This window comes from Phasianus colchicus, chromosome 4 (genome assembly GCF_987193195.1).
Source record: "Phasianus colchicus chromosome 4, bPhaCol1.hap1.1, whole genome shotgun sequence".
Classification (NCBI taxonomy): Eukaryota; Metazoa; Chordata; class Aves; order Galliformes; family Phasianidae; genus Phasianus; species Phasianus colchicus.
In genome coordinates this window covers 59,087,566-59,101,763 of record NC_143439.1, presented here as the reverse complement: position 1 = coordinate 59,101,763, position 14,198 = coordinate 59,087,566, and the positions used below count along the sequence as shown (strand labels likewise).

Here is a 14,198-nt window from a genome sequence, read left to right as displayed (position 1 = left end):
CACTATGTACACCTTGAAACAAGGATGCCTCTTCCCCTATGCAGTCTATATTATTTTTCCCTTTCTATTTGTATAACAGTAACTTTAAACTGCTTTCCAGTGTAGTATGCTTTTTGGTTATCAGTCTTTTTCATCTATCCAGATTCTCTCTGCTTCTTCTGCTTTACCAACTGGTTAATTATTTCATTATGAAAAATAAGGATATCGAGTTTACCAGCATTAGTGCATTCATTTAAAATCAGTTGTCTTTGTTTCTTTGCTTTTCTTTATATTCTAGATCAAGGCTGTTGAAGCTTCCTGATCATATGTATCACAGACTAAAAATCATCATATGCTCAGCGTCACACAATGCAAATCACCTATCCTTTGCAAAGGAGCTTCTGGACCACTTCACAGGAAGGAGGTCACTGGGCTCCTCCAATCCCTCCCATCTGATCTGGAGATAAACCTCTAGTTGGGGTGTAGGTTAGCATTGCAGAACTCCATTTCTTTGCTTTGCACTATCCAGATTAAGGTTCTATGCAAGCCATGATAATGGTTGGATGCCTACAAAAATGTAAAGCCAGTATGCTAAGTTAGTAGCTTAATCTATCTATTTTAATTGTAAAATCTGTGGTGTGCTTTGCCTTTGGCGCCTCTCTAGAGTGTTGATACTTTATTTAGCTTCTGAGATACATGTTTATTCAAGAGCCTACATGAAACCTTCAGCCTGTCTGACATGTCATTGACAAACCCATCTCATAAGACTCAGTAGAAGACAAAGTATTACTGTGGATTTCCTCTCTTGCCTCGTGTTGCAACAGGGCTCATCTAAGGAGATTGTTAAAAGTTCAAAATCCTGTCATGTTTGAGAGGATTTGAGTTTCATTTGCCCCTGCTCTAAAGGTCTTCCAAATAGTCATGCTTAAAATGATAAGAATTATGCATCTCAAATACCTTCTCTTTGAGAACTTGCCATTAAATGAAATATCATAAAGTAACATGGATATTTTTTTTAGTAGGAGGTAAAGATCTTTAAAATACTCCTGCAGCTCTGTTAAGTGCAAGCAAAAGTACCAATGGCACACATCAAGTGTGAGATTTGCACCTGCATGGCTGCACTGTCCCCTTCCATCTCTCTTTCCCCCAGTCAGATTGTCCTTGCTCTGCTCACATTTTACAAACTTTACCATGACTTCAACATTTTTAATAAATTATTCCCCCATGTGGTACTTTAACTTGCCTTTTACACCAACAGGGATGCTGGTGAGGCAAGGAGAAAGCCTCTGAAAGGTACCTATTTCCCCAAGCCATGTATTATCAGAAAGAACTAGGAACCATTCAGCAGAGTAGGAAGAAGAAGAGCATGCGAGAACATCCAGAAGTTTCCTTTGGTTTGTCACCATGTCTGGCATTTGAAGATGTAACGCACCTCTGAGTGCATTTGTCTCTATACTGTGGGGACCAGATAAAGTGCTTCCTGTCAGAGTCCAGTATCAATAGCACTCCGAGGGGTCTCAGTGACCCTTATAGCCTGTGCTCAAGTGGACAGGCAGCCAGATGGTCACACATTTCTACATTCTTTCACTTTGTTTTTCCAGCACTAGATATACATGGTATCGTCTTTTGTCTTGCAGATCTAAAAGGGAACAGAGCCCTTGAAGAACTTACAAGAGAACTTACTGTCTGTGGCAGAAATCAACATGGAAAATCTGTTAAAAAAAAAAAAAAAAAAAAAAAAAAGTATATCAGTTATCAAAGGGGAGAGAAATCCATGAAGGGTTCATTAGTATCTGGATTTTTGACCACTGCAAACAATGAACAAACATAAGTTCAAAGGCACTACCTTTACAGGGATAGCAACATTCTCATTTCTGAGATAAGCAAACCTGATAGTCATCTTAAAGTGGGCAATTATGAATATACTTCCAACAGTTTGAAAAATTGGTACTATATTCTTGAGATGTTTCAGTATGATCGGTCTTTCCTGAGCAGGTTTCAACTGAAGACACATTGTGAACACTTTTAATGACTCCAGGATTACAGATTCAAATCCCAAAAGGAAAGACAAAAAGAAGAGAGGGGAAAAAATAAATTAATAAAGAGAGAAAGAATAAGAAAAGAAAACAAACAAAAAGCACTAAGATTCCCACTACATCCAGCATAGGCTAGCAACAAATAGAATCAGTACCACTGTCTACAACCCAAATATTTGCTTTGATGATTGCAGGATACCATGATAAGCCCCTCAAACAATACAGATTTTCCAGTGCTGATGGAGAGCAGGCCAAGTCTGCGTCAGTGCTTGTCAAAATGACGAGCAGTTAATCTCATAACCTCAGCCACATCGTAGTGCTGTTCAGAAATATGGAAAAGTGCACACAGCTCTAAGCACAAGTTCTAGCTACATTAAAGAAGACAGATTTATAGGGTCTTATATTTGAGTATGAGGAATAGACAAAAATAACAGTCTTGGAGCCTGAGATCAGCCAATGGTCTATGAAACAAGTGTATAGCAGCATTTAACAGAAGGTAGCTTTTAATTACAGTGGCTAAGAGAAAGTATATAAAAGTGTCAGCATACATCACTAAGTCACAAAATCATATGGTTATCTGCTCTCTCACATGACAGACTGCAAATACATTCTATGTTTATGTCCTGACTTAAAACTTTGGATCGAAATCCACTGAAACTCCAGTAAAGCGTGGATCCACTGGAGAACTTTGCAGAGGCCTCACCTGGCTTAGCTCTGAAATTGGCTAAACCAACTCCCGACAGGATCTGGAACTAGCTTTTGAGGTTTGGACTTGTCTCAGTGAGAACTGCAGATATTTAAGAAGTAATTCATCATGGTTAATTTTCAGTTTTTAAAGCAATACAACTTACATATCTTCCCAGAGAGGATTCAGTTTAATGAGATATTGTCTCTTGAGCAGTGCCAAGGTCTACAACAAAGAGGTGGAGTGCAGTCTAACTTGCTAATTCTCATCTAACTCTTATTTCATTAAGAGAGAAAAGCCTGAAAATATTTTCCAAACTATGCTTGATAAAATTTATTTGATATTTCTCCTTTTATCACATCATGTTGCATACGCTCAGCCTTCACTCAATTCTGCTGAATTTATTTTATTAGCTGGAGGTATGTCTGCATATCAGTTATGAAGATACTGAAATGCTCTCTTTACTAAAATTCTGTCATAGTACATTTGCCAAATACTGTAGATCCATCATAAAGTTGAACATGTCCAAGTTTGATAAGTTTGAGACGTTTTGCTCCTTTTATCATCATCATCTACAGATTCCTTTCATCTCATTCCTCCTCCTCTGTTCTTCTTTAATCTATTCCCTGCTCTTACCCTCCTCATCAAAATAGGCATGTTGCAAACATTTACCTGTGTCTTTGCTAACAGGTACATTCTTCTACTCTCTCCAACTATTTCTGACCTCCTCAGGAATAAAAAGTCTTATAAATGATCACCTTTCTTCATAAGATCCTGAAGTCAAACATGAATAAAATGGATAAAACTCACCATTCTGAATACTATACAGGACTTGTGATATGGGAGTTGTCTAAATGAAATGGAGGACTGGAGGGAAGTACAAAGTGCATAAGGAACCTTCCTACTCTGGCACAGCCCCTCCTTGACCTGGCTGTCTGGTATTTGTAAATGTTTTCAATCAACTCTCTATGCCCGTATTAACTCCCTTCAATTTTTTTTTTTTTTTTTTTTCCAAGCAGCCATACATCTGTGCACCACAGCATGCTGAAGACTGAATATCTCTAATTAGGAACTTAACACTTCTAATATGTTCCACATGGCATCATCGCAAATAGAGTTTACTGCCACCACAGCTCCATCAGGCTTAGATGGCTTCACTGCCTGACCTGTGCTTTCACAATATCTATCTTGCTTTTCATCTTCTTCTGTCTCATCTGTGCTTCCTATCAGATGATGGATATTGCAGTTTATAAATGTTCCAAAATGGTGTAGTATATCCTCAATTGCCTGTCCAGAATTATAAATAAATAAATGCCTTGAATTAAAACTAGAAACTGGATTCATGATGCATCAGCTGCTCCTTGCTGGCCTTCCCATGTTCCCCAGAAGGTCTTCAGAGAGGCGCTCATGGCCTCTTCCCCACCGTGGGGGTCAGAAAGCAAGAAATCAAGAGAGCAAGACTAGCTGCATGCCGGCGTGAAGAGCTGACTGCATGTCTTACTCAAACAGAGTGACCCTTGCTCATCGGGAACGTTTTAGCTATTGCCCTCGGATGGCCACTAGAGGGAAATATTGCTCTGCTAACAGCGTCGTTCTGGCGTGACGACGGCATCTCAATCAATATTTTCATTTTACTGAAGAGAGGAGAAAAAAAAAAAAAACCCTGCATGCTCTTATCTTCAGTTATTTGGTTTGTGCTATGTATCAGATAAAAATTCAGAATTAAAAGTAAATTATTGTTTTCATAAAACAGGTGTATATTTAGCCTAGTACATGTGAGAATAGAACTAAGTTTACTTTCTGTAGTCCATGAATCTCTCTTTTTCCTCTAGATAACGACTAAAATCCATTTGCAATCTACTTTGTTTATTTGGGGAAGGTTTACCAGAGGAATACAGGTTCACATATCATTCTCATCTGAGTACGAATTCTGGAACCAGTGAAACACTTCTCTTCTTGTGTTCCCAGGTAACAATGCTAGGGTTCAACACTGAGCAAGACTTTCATTAATTAAATTACAGGTTTTTAGATTAAGTGCTGCATCCACTGTCTCTAAGTCATTAAGTAACTCACTGAATCATAGCACAACAATAAATCATATCATGATGTTCCTGTGTATACAGTCATTAAGCACTTTGGAGTGCGTGACTTCCTGATATGATGTGTCTACGTTTTAAAATAAACACATGCCTATGTTCTTCTTTTGCTTGTGTACTGCAAGCACCTCCTGCCTGAGTGCCCAAAGTAGTGAGATGGATTGGCTAAGCTCTAACAAAAGTACGGTCAGCATTAACGTGTCCAGAAAACAGCAATAACATCAGGCATCGCAGAAACAAGATGAAGACATTAACAAAAGAGTGCCTTTTCATGAAGCATGAAATGCAATAAGGATATTGCAGTGTCTGTATGAATATTTTTTATACTAAAGGCTATGACTAAAGAAAATTAGGTACTAGCATTTAGGATTTAAAAAAAAAAAAAAAAAAAAAAAAAAAAAACACCAAAACCAAACCAAATCAAAAATAAATAAAACAAAAAAACCAAGACCTGAAAATTTTTCAAGCACTTTCAAAAGAGACGTTTTTTAAACTCTTCCACACACAGTATTAAAAAATCACTGTAGTCATGATGCAAATAACAAAAATCCAGAAGTGGGTAGCTTGCAAGTGCTTAAATTGTTGTTGTTTTTAATATATATTAAAGATGTCCTGTTTTTCTATTTTTACCTTAAAGTAAGATCTGTGTCTTTATTATTTTCTGCTGTGCCCACCCCTGTGAAGTATCCATTCATTTTCTGATTGCACCCAGACAACGGGCCCAAGCCATCCTGCCACAAACTATTTCAGAGCTTGCCTAATGCTACAATAAAGCCTTCCTGGGTTATGTTATGCCAAGTTTCTGCCAGGTATAATGAGAAGTTTGGATGCAACAGCCATAGCTTATGAAAGCCCAGTTTTTGTTTGTTGCAGTATTTTGTGCCAGATTCCTCCAAGACGAAACTGAATAAAATTTATAAAATGTAATGTTTACCAACACTGAGTAAATATCATCATAACAGACAGTGAGCGTTGATCAGTCGGTAGCAACTAATGTTAGATGATGGAAGTTAATTATTGGGAGTAGTGAAAGAAAGTGAAGGAGCTTTCTTAAATTTGTTTTACATGGTGAATAGCTCTTATTTACTATTGGTTGAATATGTGCATAAAATAAGACAACCAGATGAACGTCCCATGGCTTCTCAGCTCAAAAATATTACTTCTGTTCCCTATGAGAAAAACTTCAGGTTTAAGAATATAAGGATTAGCCAATCTTCTGGGCGAGATGGAGTGAAAAGTGTAAATGTTAGGCCTGGAATTCACCCCATCGATCAACACTGCCTTTGGGATGGTGCCTTTCACCCTGTGCAAGCCCCCTGCATCAGACTGCCGGGGCCAGGGGACACTCAGACCACACCAGCCCCTGTAAAAAGGCAAAATAAATCTCTTCTGCAGCATATTTGAGAAGTGTCAATACCTTGATTTCCATAGGCTTATTATTCACGTTGCAGGTAGTTTCTGGAGAAAATCATACTGAAATAAGTGGCTCCATCACAGTGGGGGGGGTTGGTCTTTCATTTCCTGAGTTTGGATCTTAAATGCTTTTAGGCACTTACATACCCTGGAGACGCTTTTTACACTGTTCTGATGGGCACAGTACAAACACTAAAGTCTACAAACAGATTAAAAAGCAGCACTCCCAATGTGTGTTATTTAAACAGCTCTACCGATAACGACTTCAATTTGTCCCACAATTAAATTGTATTGTTCCTGATTTTTTTCTTATCAGTGCCATTAGTATTTGTATGGATTTGATGTGTTAACATCTCTGTTAAGGAAAAGGCACCATTTTAAATTCAATTTCAGTGAAGACTGCTTCTGATATAAAGCTTAGCTATAGAGTGTAATTTTTGAAGAAAGACATCTAATCATGATAATTACTTTATGTGACTAAAATCATCTTTGCAGAGTTTGGAACTCTGGATTGCAAGAGGCATTTATTTATTTTGGGGAGAGAAAAATTCAACAAAGTATAACTTTGGATAAGTATAACTTAATAAACACATAGAACAGTAGTATTGTTAAAAAAATAAATAAAAAAGTTGTAATTCATGCAGGTACCATGACACAACAAGCACTATCAGAAGCCAACATCTTCAAAAGGGTTCAAACATTCAGCCGGATTGTTCCTTCCTACATATAATTCAGATCATTGCTTCAAAATATTTGTGTTAACACTCCAATTCAAAAAGACCTTTCTATGGTAGGCTGACCCAGGCAGTCAATCAAAACACTTACAGGTTCATCACCATTACAGTCACATATGCATAAGCAGAAGGGGCTGTTTTCTAAGTACTGTCACAAACTAAGCTTAAAAAATGAGAATTATTTGTAAAATAAAATTATTTCATTTAAATAAGAATATACAAACCAAAAATGAAAGTGAGAAGATAGTAATTTAACAAAGCGTGAGGAAGATATTCTGAGTTTAAAAGAAGAGATTTTAAAAATGTTTTATTCCTTAAAAATTATTGTATTCTATAAAACAAAAATGCACCATAAATGGTATTAAACTATGTTACCTGATTTCCTATCTGAAAAAAAAAAATCAATTTAATTTTGATCCACCCACCTAGTTTCCTGTAAGACAGCCATTATGATCTAAATATCTGTAAGGAATTGGGAAATAAACTAAAATGTAATATTGTAGGAGGAAATATTTGATCACATTTTCAGTGGGTTATTCACATTACCCAAAAAACACATTTTTCACTTCAGCTATAAAGTGAACTACTCCCAGCTCTTTTCCCAGGACACTGCAAAGCAGCCATCTAGAAAGTGCTCTTAGACCGATGATTTTCTTCCATATATGGGTAACATTTTAATTTTCCCTAAACCATATTTGAAGTTTGTTATAAAATGCATAGGGATCAAAATCGTTCTTCTGAGCCAAAACGTTAAAATCCAAGTGCTTTAAAACATAGGATGACCTAATGCCAGGCAGATTACGCACCTTAAGTTCCTTGCAGATGTACTCAACAGGCAAAATTTAAACTCTGTTTGGGTATGACTGAGAGGTCAGAAGGAAATCTTTTGCCTGGAAGGAGAAACATGCAGAGTGCACCTACCTTCTGTATATTCATTCATAAGCTCTGTGTCTGGATATAAAGAAATAGGAATATATAAATCAATTATAGGGTCTAGTGGAAGAAAAAAAAAAGCACTGCCCAAAGTTCACAAACGAAGGAGAAAAGCTAACATCTCATATTATTTCCATCTTCTCAATGAAAACCACTGTAGTGTAAATTACATATGTATTAAAGCATAGCTCATGTAGGAGTAGCTGTAGCTCACAACGTCAGCAATTGCACAAGTAACCAGCAAAATGACCTTCCTTTCATAACCACACAATAGTATTAATTCACTTCAAGTAAGAGAGCTCACATTCAAGCACATTCAAGTTAAACCTGTCTGCATGGCAGATGAATCCAGCCATGTTGTAGTCATGATTTTCCATGTGGGAAAGTCACGCTTGATCCAAAATGAATTATAATGATCTATGATGGCTAGACTTCATTCAAAATAGGCATTTGTGAAGCACATTTTTTAAGACGTTTCCCACACAAGTGAAAAGTAGAGTAGTCTCAGGAAGACTTGTCTTAAATGTACTGAACTGCTGACTCTAATGAGTTAAAATATACATCCATTAAGGAAGATGAGGCATAATATGATCGTAGGGCTTCAAGAAAAGAGTCACAATACTTCCGTAGCCTGTAAAAACTACTAGAATAAAGAAGTTCACCTATGATCTCTGGGGGGGGTGGGGAAAGAAGAAGAAAAAAGTAATTTTGATCAACAGACTTCCTGATCCTTGGATGGAACACTGTTACAAACTCATCTGGGTGATGTTGAAAGTGATGCCAGCTTTGTTCACTTGAAAACTTTCAACTTTCTTCATTTCACCAATAAAGAAAGGATGAATTTCCATCTAATTTCAGTCCCTACACAGTAGCAAAAAAAAAGTTCTTCAAGTTAAGATCACAGATATGACTGCTGTGCCCCAACTACTAAGGATGTACAGGAATTTGGATCCTCTCAGTGCTCCTCAAGGTCACAACAGAAACTTACAGATGTTCAAAAGGTGTTTCTCAAAGCTACTTTTTGATCAATATTAATAAACTACAATGAATTTTGTTTTATCAGTTACATGTTCAGCGTTTTATAAGTATCAAATAAGTTTCACCAGAAGCCTGAGAGGTGAAGAAGAAGAGACTGGTAATTTCCCTAATGAGAAATCAAAATTGAGGAGCCTGTACTATCAATATTGCCATCTAAGCACCATGCCTAAGAAGCCATGTGTTAATTTAAAATGCTATTTCCATGTTAGGTGAAAGAATTAAGATGAGAGGTCTGCCTTGACTGCCTCAGAAATGTCAGGACATAGAGAAATGTCAAAACATAGATTGGATGGGGCCCCGGGCAGCCTGGTCTAGCATTTAAGGGGGAGGTTGGTGGCCCTGCATGTGGCAGGGGGGTTGGAGATTCATGATCCTTGAGGTCCCTTCCAACACTGGCCATTCTGTGATTCTGTGATTCTGTGATAGAGCCAAATATGATCCCTGTTTTTCAGCTGTCTAAGGTGAAAGAGAAATTCATGCCCTTGTCCTGGTTTTGAATGACTGGTCAGCCCAATTTCTATGTAAAAATTCAAAATCCCTTGCAAATGGTAGCTACAGATGCTGAGGTCAGCCAACTCTGTATAGCAAAATTATCCTGCACCGTAAAACATCAGGAAAATGTCTGATATAGCTAATGCGGGCTGTTCAGTACATTCAGTAAATCCACTGTATCCAGGCTTTGTATTAACTGTACGTTCACTGCGAATGTATACGTGCACTCGTTCAGGCTAATATCTGGGAACCGAAACTGAGCAAGAAATCCAAAGGACCTTACTTCATATGATATAAATAAGGCCTTATCTTATGCACTGTCTTGGAAGTCTAATCTTTCTTTTTCTTGGAACAAAACATTTTGCATAATTAACATTTACTGAAATACCATTAATGCAACAAAAGATGGCTCTTCCACAGCCTGGCCATAAGTGAGCAGCTGTAATCACAATATGAGCTGTCTTACACTTTTGACCACTGTAATGTAATGCAGCATTGAGTCTGACAGTTAATTATATCCTATATGAAATGTACACCTTGCTTGTTATAAGTTTTCAGCTTCATAAATGATTATTCTCTTAAATTTTTCAACTCATTTATAATTCTTCAGACCTCTATCATCTCTGCATTGCTGTATCTTTCCTAAACATAAAAGCCCCCTACTCAGTTAATTTCAGTGGTTGCCATTTCACGTCTCTGTTGTCTTTTTCTTTCCCTTTTCTATTCAAAATTGTTGTACTTAAATAGTAAGCGATAGTTATTTTTTTACCACTTTCTACAATCAAAGGTCTTAAAGTGCACCATAGGTTGTACTGAATTTGCTAAAAACATAGCTTACATGTGTAATATGTAATATGTAATTGTGCATGTAGTGCAGAAAAGTAATTGCCCATTCAAGGAGGTTTTAAACAAGTCACATTTTCTATACATCACCATGGAATGAAGTGACGTATCTGACTGTTCAGGAAGTTCAAAAGTAAGAAACTTCCAAGGTTGAGATTCTTTAAAAGGAAAACTTGCAGATGAACTTCTTACATGCATGATGTATTTTTAAAGATTTTAATTGAAATATCCCAACACAGCAAACAAAAAGCAAAGAATCCACATAATTCATGAAAGTTTAAATTTTAAGTGAGCAAGAAATTCTGAATTCCCAAGTAGTTCAGAGACTGCATGAAAAAAATGTGTCCTATCTGAAAGATCATTCCTAAAAATGATACTTCAGCTAACTGTATCTGTTCTTTCATGTAGATGTACTTGTATTTATTTTCACAGATTTTTCCTTCTGCTCATTCTGTTGTGCTAAGGGAGACACGAAGGTGCTATGTTGAGTCCACCATAGATTGGTGTGTGTACCAAAAAAAAAACAAAAACCCATTACGTTCTTATATATGTACTTTTTTAATGGTGACTGAGCCAAAACAAACTCTTGCTGGTTTTCAGGTTTCTACATGAGCTTCCAAGACCAGTAATTTAAAAAAGCATCTTTAAACACATTCACTGGGTAGACTTAAGAGAATACAACTGTGGGCACCATAATCTCATTCTTGCAAAGTACACGTTACAGCTTAATTTTAAACCTAGAGATTTATGACAGGATTTTGAAAAGTGCCAAAGCATTTTAGGAACAAAATTTCCAGTGACTTTCAATGAGTCTGTAATCCAAAATCACTCAGACACTTTTGAATAACTCACACGTAGGCCCTCAAACTTGTATTGTAAAAACTTCAGGTCCTTTTCAGCCACAGGAAATTCTTCAACTGCTCTACTAAAAATAGCTTTGAATTTGTGCTGAAGGAGTTTTGCTACTACAGACCCTTCTAAAACATACTTAAACTTAGCATATATTCACAAGAGAGAGAATCAAGAGAACAGCTATTAATGTGTTTCAGTAGTTATACATTAAGTATTAATGAACATTATACTAATTTTTCTCCTTGTATGAATATATATTTTTTTCATATTCATATTTCATGAAATTTGCATTGCTTCCATCGTATCAACATATTCTTCTTGGGAATTTATTACCATTGGGAATATAAGCATAGCTCGAACATTGTACATCTGTCTCTGTAAAAAAGCACAGGCAAAATGCCAAAGACTGCTTTTTGAGCAGTTTTTCTCAAAATGTTTCTGGATATCCATTGCAACAATGAACCCCAAAAGCAGTGAATTTCTTCAAAGCTCCACAGAGTGACACAACTGCTGACACACTTCAGACCACCTGAGAACCCTCATGCCCTACTGAGGACTGATGTGGGAATAAATAGTGTCAATAGAGAATTTGCCTTGGTGATTTTGGCTTCATAATTCTGGATGATTATAAAGAGCACAAACACTGTCAACATCCTTGTAGCAATTAAAACAGGAAATCCAATGACCTATGTAATTGAATTTAAAATATTAATGTGTGGAACTTGTAGAGAAGACAAGGGTTTCCACAACATATTGGATACCTTGTTCGGGTCCTCAAGGTAGAAGTCACATGAGAAAAATCATACTTGATGCTTTTAAACTGAACCAAGCTCAAGATGATGCAGAAAAGCAGTCATTATGTTGCTTACAACCTCTGGGCTTCAACAAGATGATGCCATTACACTGGTGCTACCTTGAAAACATCCATACCCTGATAGCAGTAAGATCTGCTGCATGTTTCAAATCATAACAGTTTAGTATCATGAATGTCTTAGTTGCAGACATCTGACAATCACCTCAAGGCAGCACTTCAATGATACACTGAAGTGATGATTAATTGTTTTTTTTTTTTTCTAATCTTTCAAATCATTCTTCCACAAACTATTGTGAGCAACCTCCTCTCCAATCATGCTTTCAGTACACTACTAGAATGGCATTTGTCCAACACCAATAAAATCATCATAGAATCATAGAATCACCAGGGAGGTGAGGACTTTAAGGATGAAGAAAATGGAGCAAAATGCAATAACTAGATGAATACATATTGAACAAGTATGTCTTACCCACAGAGTTTTCTAGCATGAAACAAAGACATTGACTTACCTCTTGGTACCTCTCTTCTGCAGGAAGATAGCTGAATGGCATGAGACACATAATGTCACAGCTGATGGCATTTACTGCTGGAAATGGAATTAAAAGCATAGAAAATCAAATTGCTATTTGATATGATTAATGTGCTCTAGCCTCATTTGTTGGTAGAAATGCAATGTGGAAGCTGCAAACAAAATCCACGTTTCAGATGGGAAGTCCTAGAGTACTTTAAAACTAGAAATCTCTAGTCACTGAACAAAATATCCCCCAGACAGCAAGGGTATGTAAAATAAGCAGTACATGAACTAATTCATATCAGTAAAAGGCAACTTCGACCTGTCTGTCAGCAATCTACATCTGAAATGTGTGGTAGATAAATGGTTTCCCATGCATTCAAACATACAGGGTGTTCTGCAAAGATATTAGATGCTAGAATAAAGATTCATTCTAGAAGCATGAATCCTTATTTTCACTGGAGAGCCTGAACTAGCTCCAAGCTTTCCTGTGCAGTGTTTTTGAAACTTGAATGGACATTGCTCTCACAGGGACTTTCACCTTGATTATTACTTTCATCTGTGTGTGATGTTAAAGCAGATTTATTTCACTAAACAAGTAAGGCAGGTGATACTGGTGCCACTTGGCTCTTCCTAGCAGTACTAAACACTCTAGCCATACAAATTTAGCAGGATGGTTCCCTTCTCCTAACTTGCCAGTTCCTGCTGGTTTTATTAAACTAGGTTTTTGAGCAGAAGAGAGAGACCTTACTTACACTCACACAACACAGTGTTATCCTCAGCATTTGCTAGACAGCGGCAAATCTGCACAGGGTCTCAGCCTGGAGCATTAACCCTGCAGGAAATCAGGCTTCATCACTCCTGCCACTGACAGAGCCATTTGCACTCCAGCTCTTTCATTCACACGTTGCAATAAACAGTTTTGCCATGACTCCATCTTTCACAGGACCTTGCTGAAACACAGATGTACATACACACAGTTTGTATGTGGAGTCCAGATCCCTTCCTCAATAAATCAATAGGTATACAGATGGACAGATTAAAAAAAAAAAAAAAAAAAAAAAAAAAATCAGTGATATGGGACACAAGCTGAAGACCTACAACTTGAGCCTGCATTGAAAAGTGACTTCTTGTGAGCTCTTCTCCACACAAAATGCTGAGGTTTTAAATCCCACTATCAGATACACCTTACTGTACCCACTGTTTATTTGTGTAGTAGGAAGCGGTGTCAGCTTCACAGAATGCTTGGAGCTGTAAAACTCTTAAGAAATACATTCCTACCTGCACCTCTGCTCTGCAGCCAGCATCCCTGGAGGCCTTTCTATTGTTGCAGCGTTAGTGTCATCATTCCATTAGGAGCCTGGCTGGGGCTGTGTGCCCAATTCAGAAGGCGCACCTGTACAAGCAAAAGAATGATAAGTCCTGGCTGTGCTTTGGTGTGAAGTGCTTTTTTGTAAAACAAAACAAACTATTCATGCCATGATGAAAAATAACTTCTGCTGTACCTGTCAAAGGATCAGCGAGTCTTTTCTAGTGAATGAAAAAGCATTGGCAGCTCTTTTTTAAATCACTGAAAAATGAAAACTGTTTGTGGAAGTAAATATATGTAACAAGGGGCTACAGTTTGCTGTCCTCATGCCAGCTGAGCAGCATTTTATAGGAGACATAGGCCATGGTGCTTCTATGGGATATTCACAGAGGATGTGCCAAGAACAGTGTGAAATTTTGTGTGCGCAGAAGACTGAGCAGGATTTTGTACCCTTTCCATCTCC

The 14,198-nt window shown here is 37.3% G+C and overlaps 1 long non-coding RNA gene across 2 annotated transcripts in view; it reads right to left on the bottom strand.

Moving 5' to 3' along the window:
• The window catches only part of LOC149918282 (uncharacterized), a 30,888-nt gene extending 17,072 nt beyond the window's left edge, over positions 1 to 13,816 (bottom strand). For both annotated transcript variants that reach the window (XR_016466514.1, XR_016466515.1), the window contains exons 1-3: positions 13,708 to 13,816; positions 13,182 to 13,379; positions 12,425 to 12,501 (exon numbers count right to left, since the gene is read on the bottom strand). This is a non-coding gene — a long non-coding RNA (uncharacterized LOC149918282). The remainder of the gene's footprint in view (positions 1 to 12,424; positions 12,502 to 13,181; positions 13,380 to 13,707) is intronic.
• Positions 13,817 to 14,198: the final 382 nt, after the last annotated feature.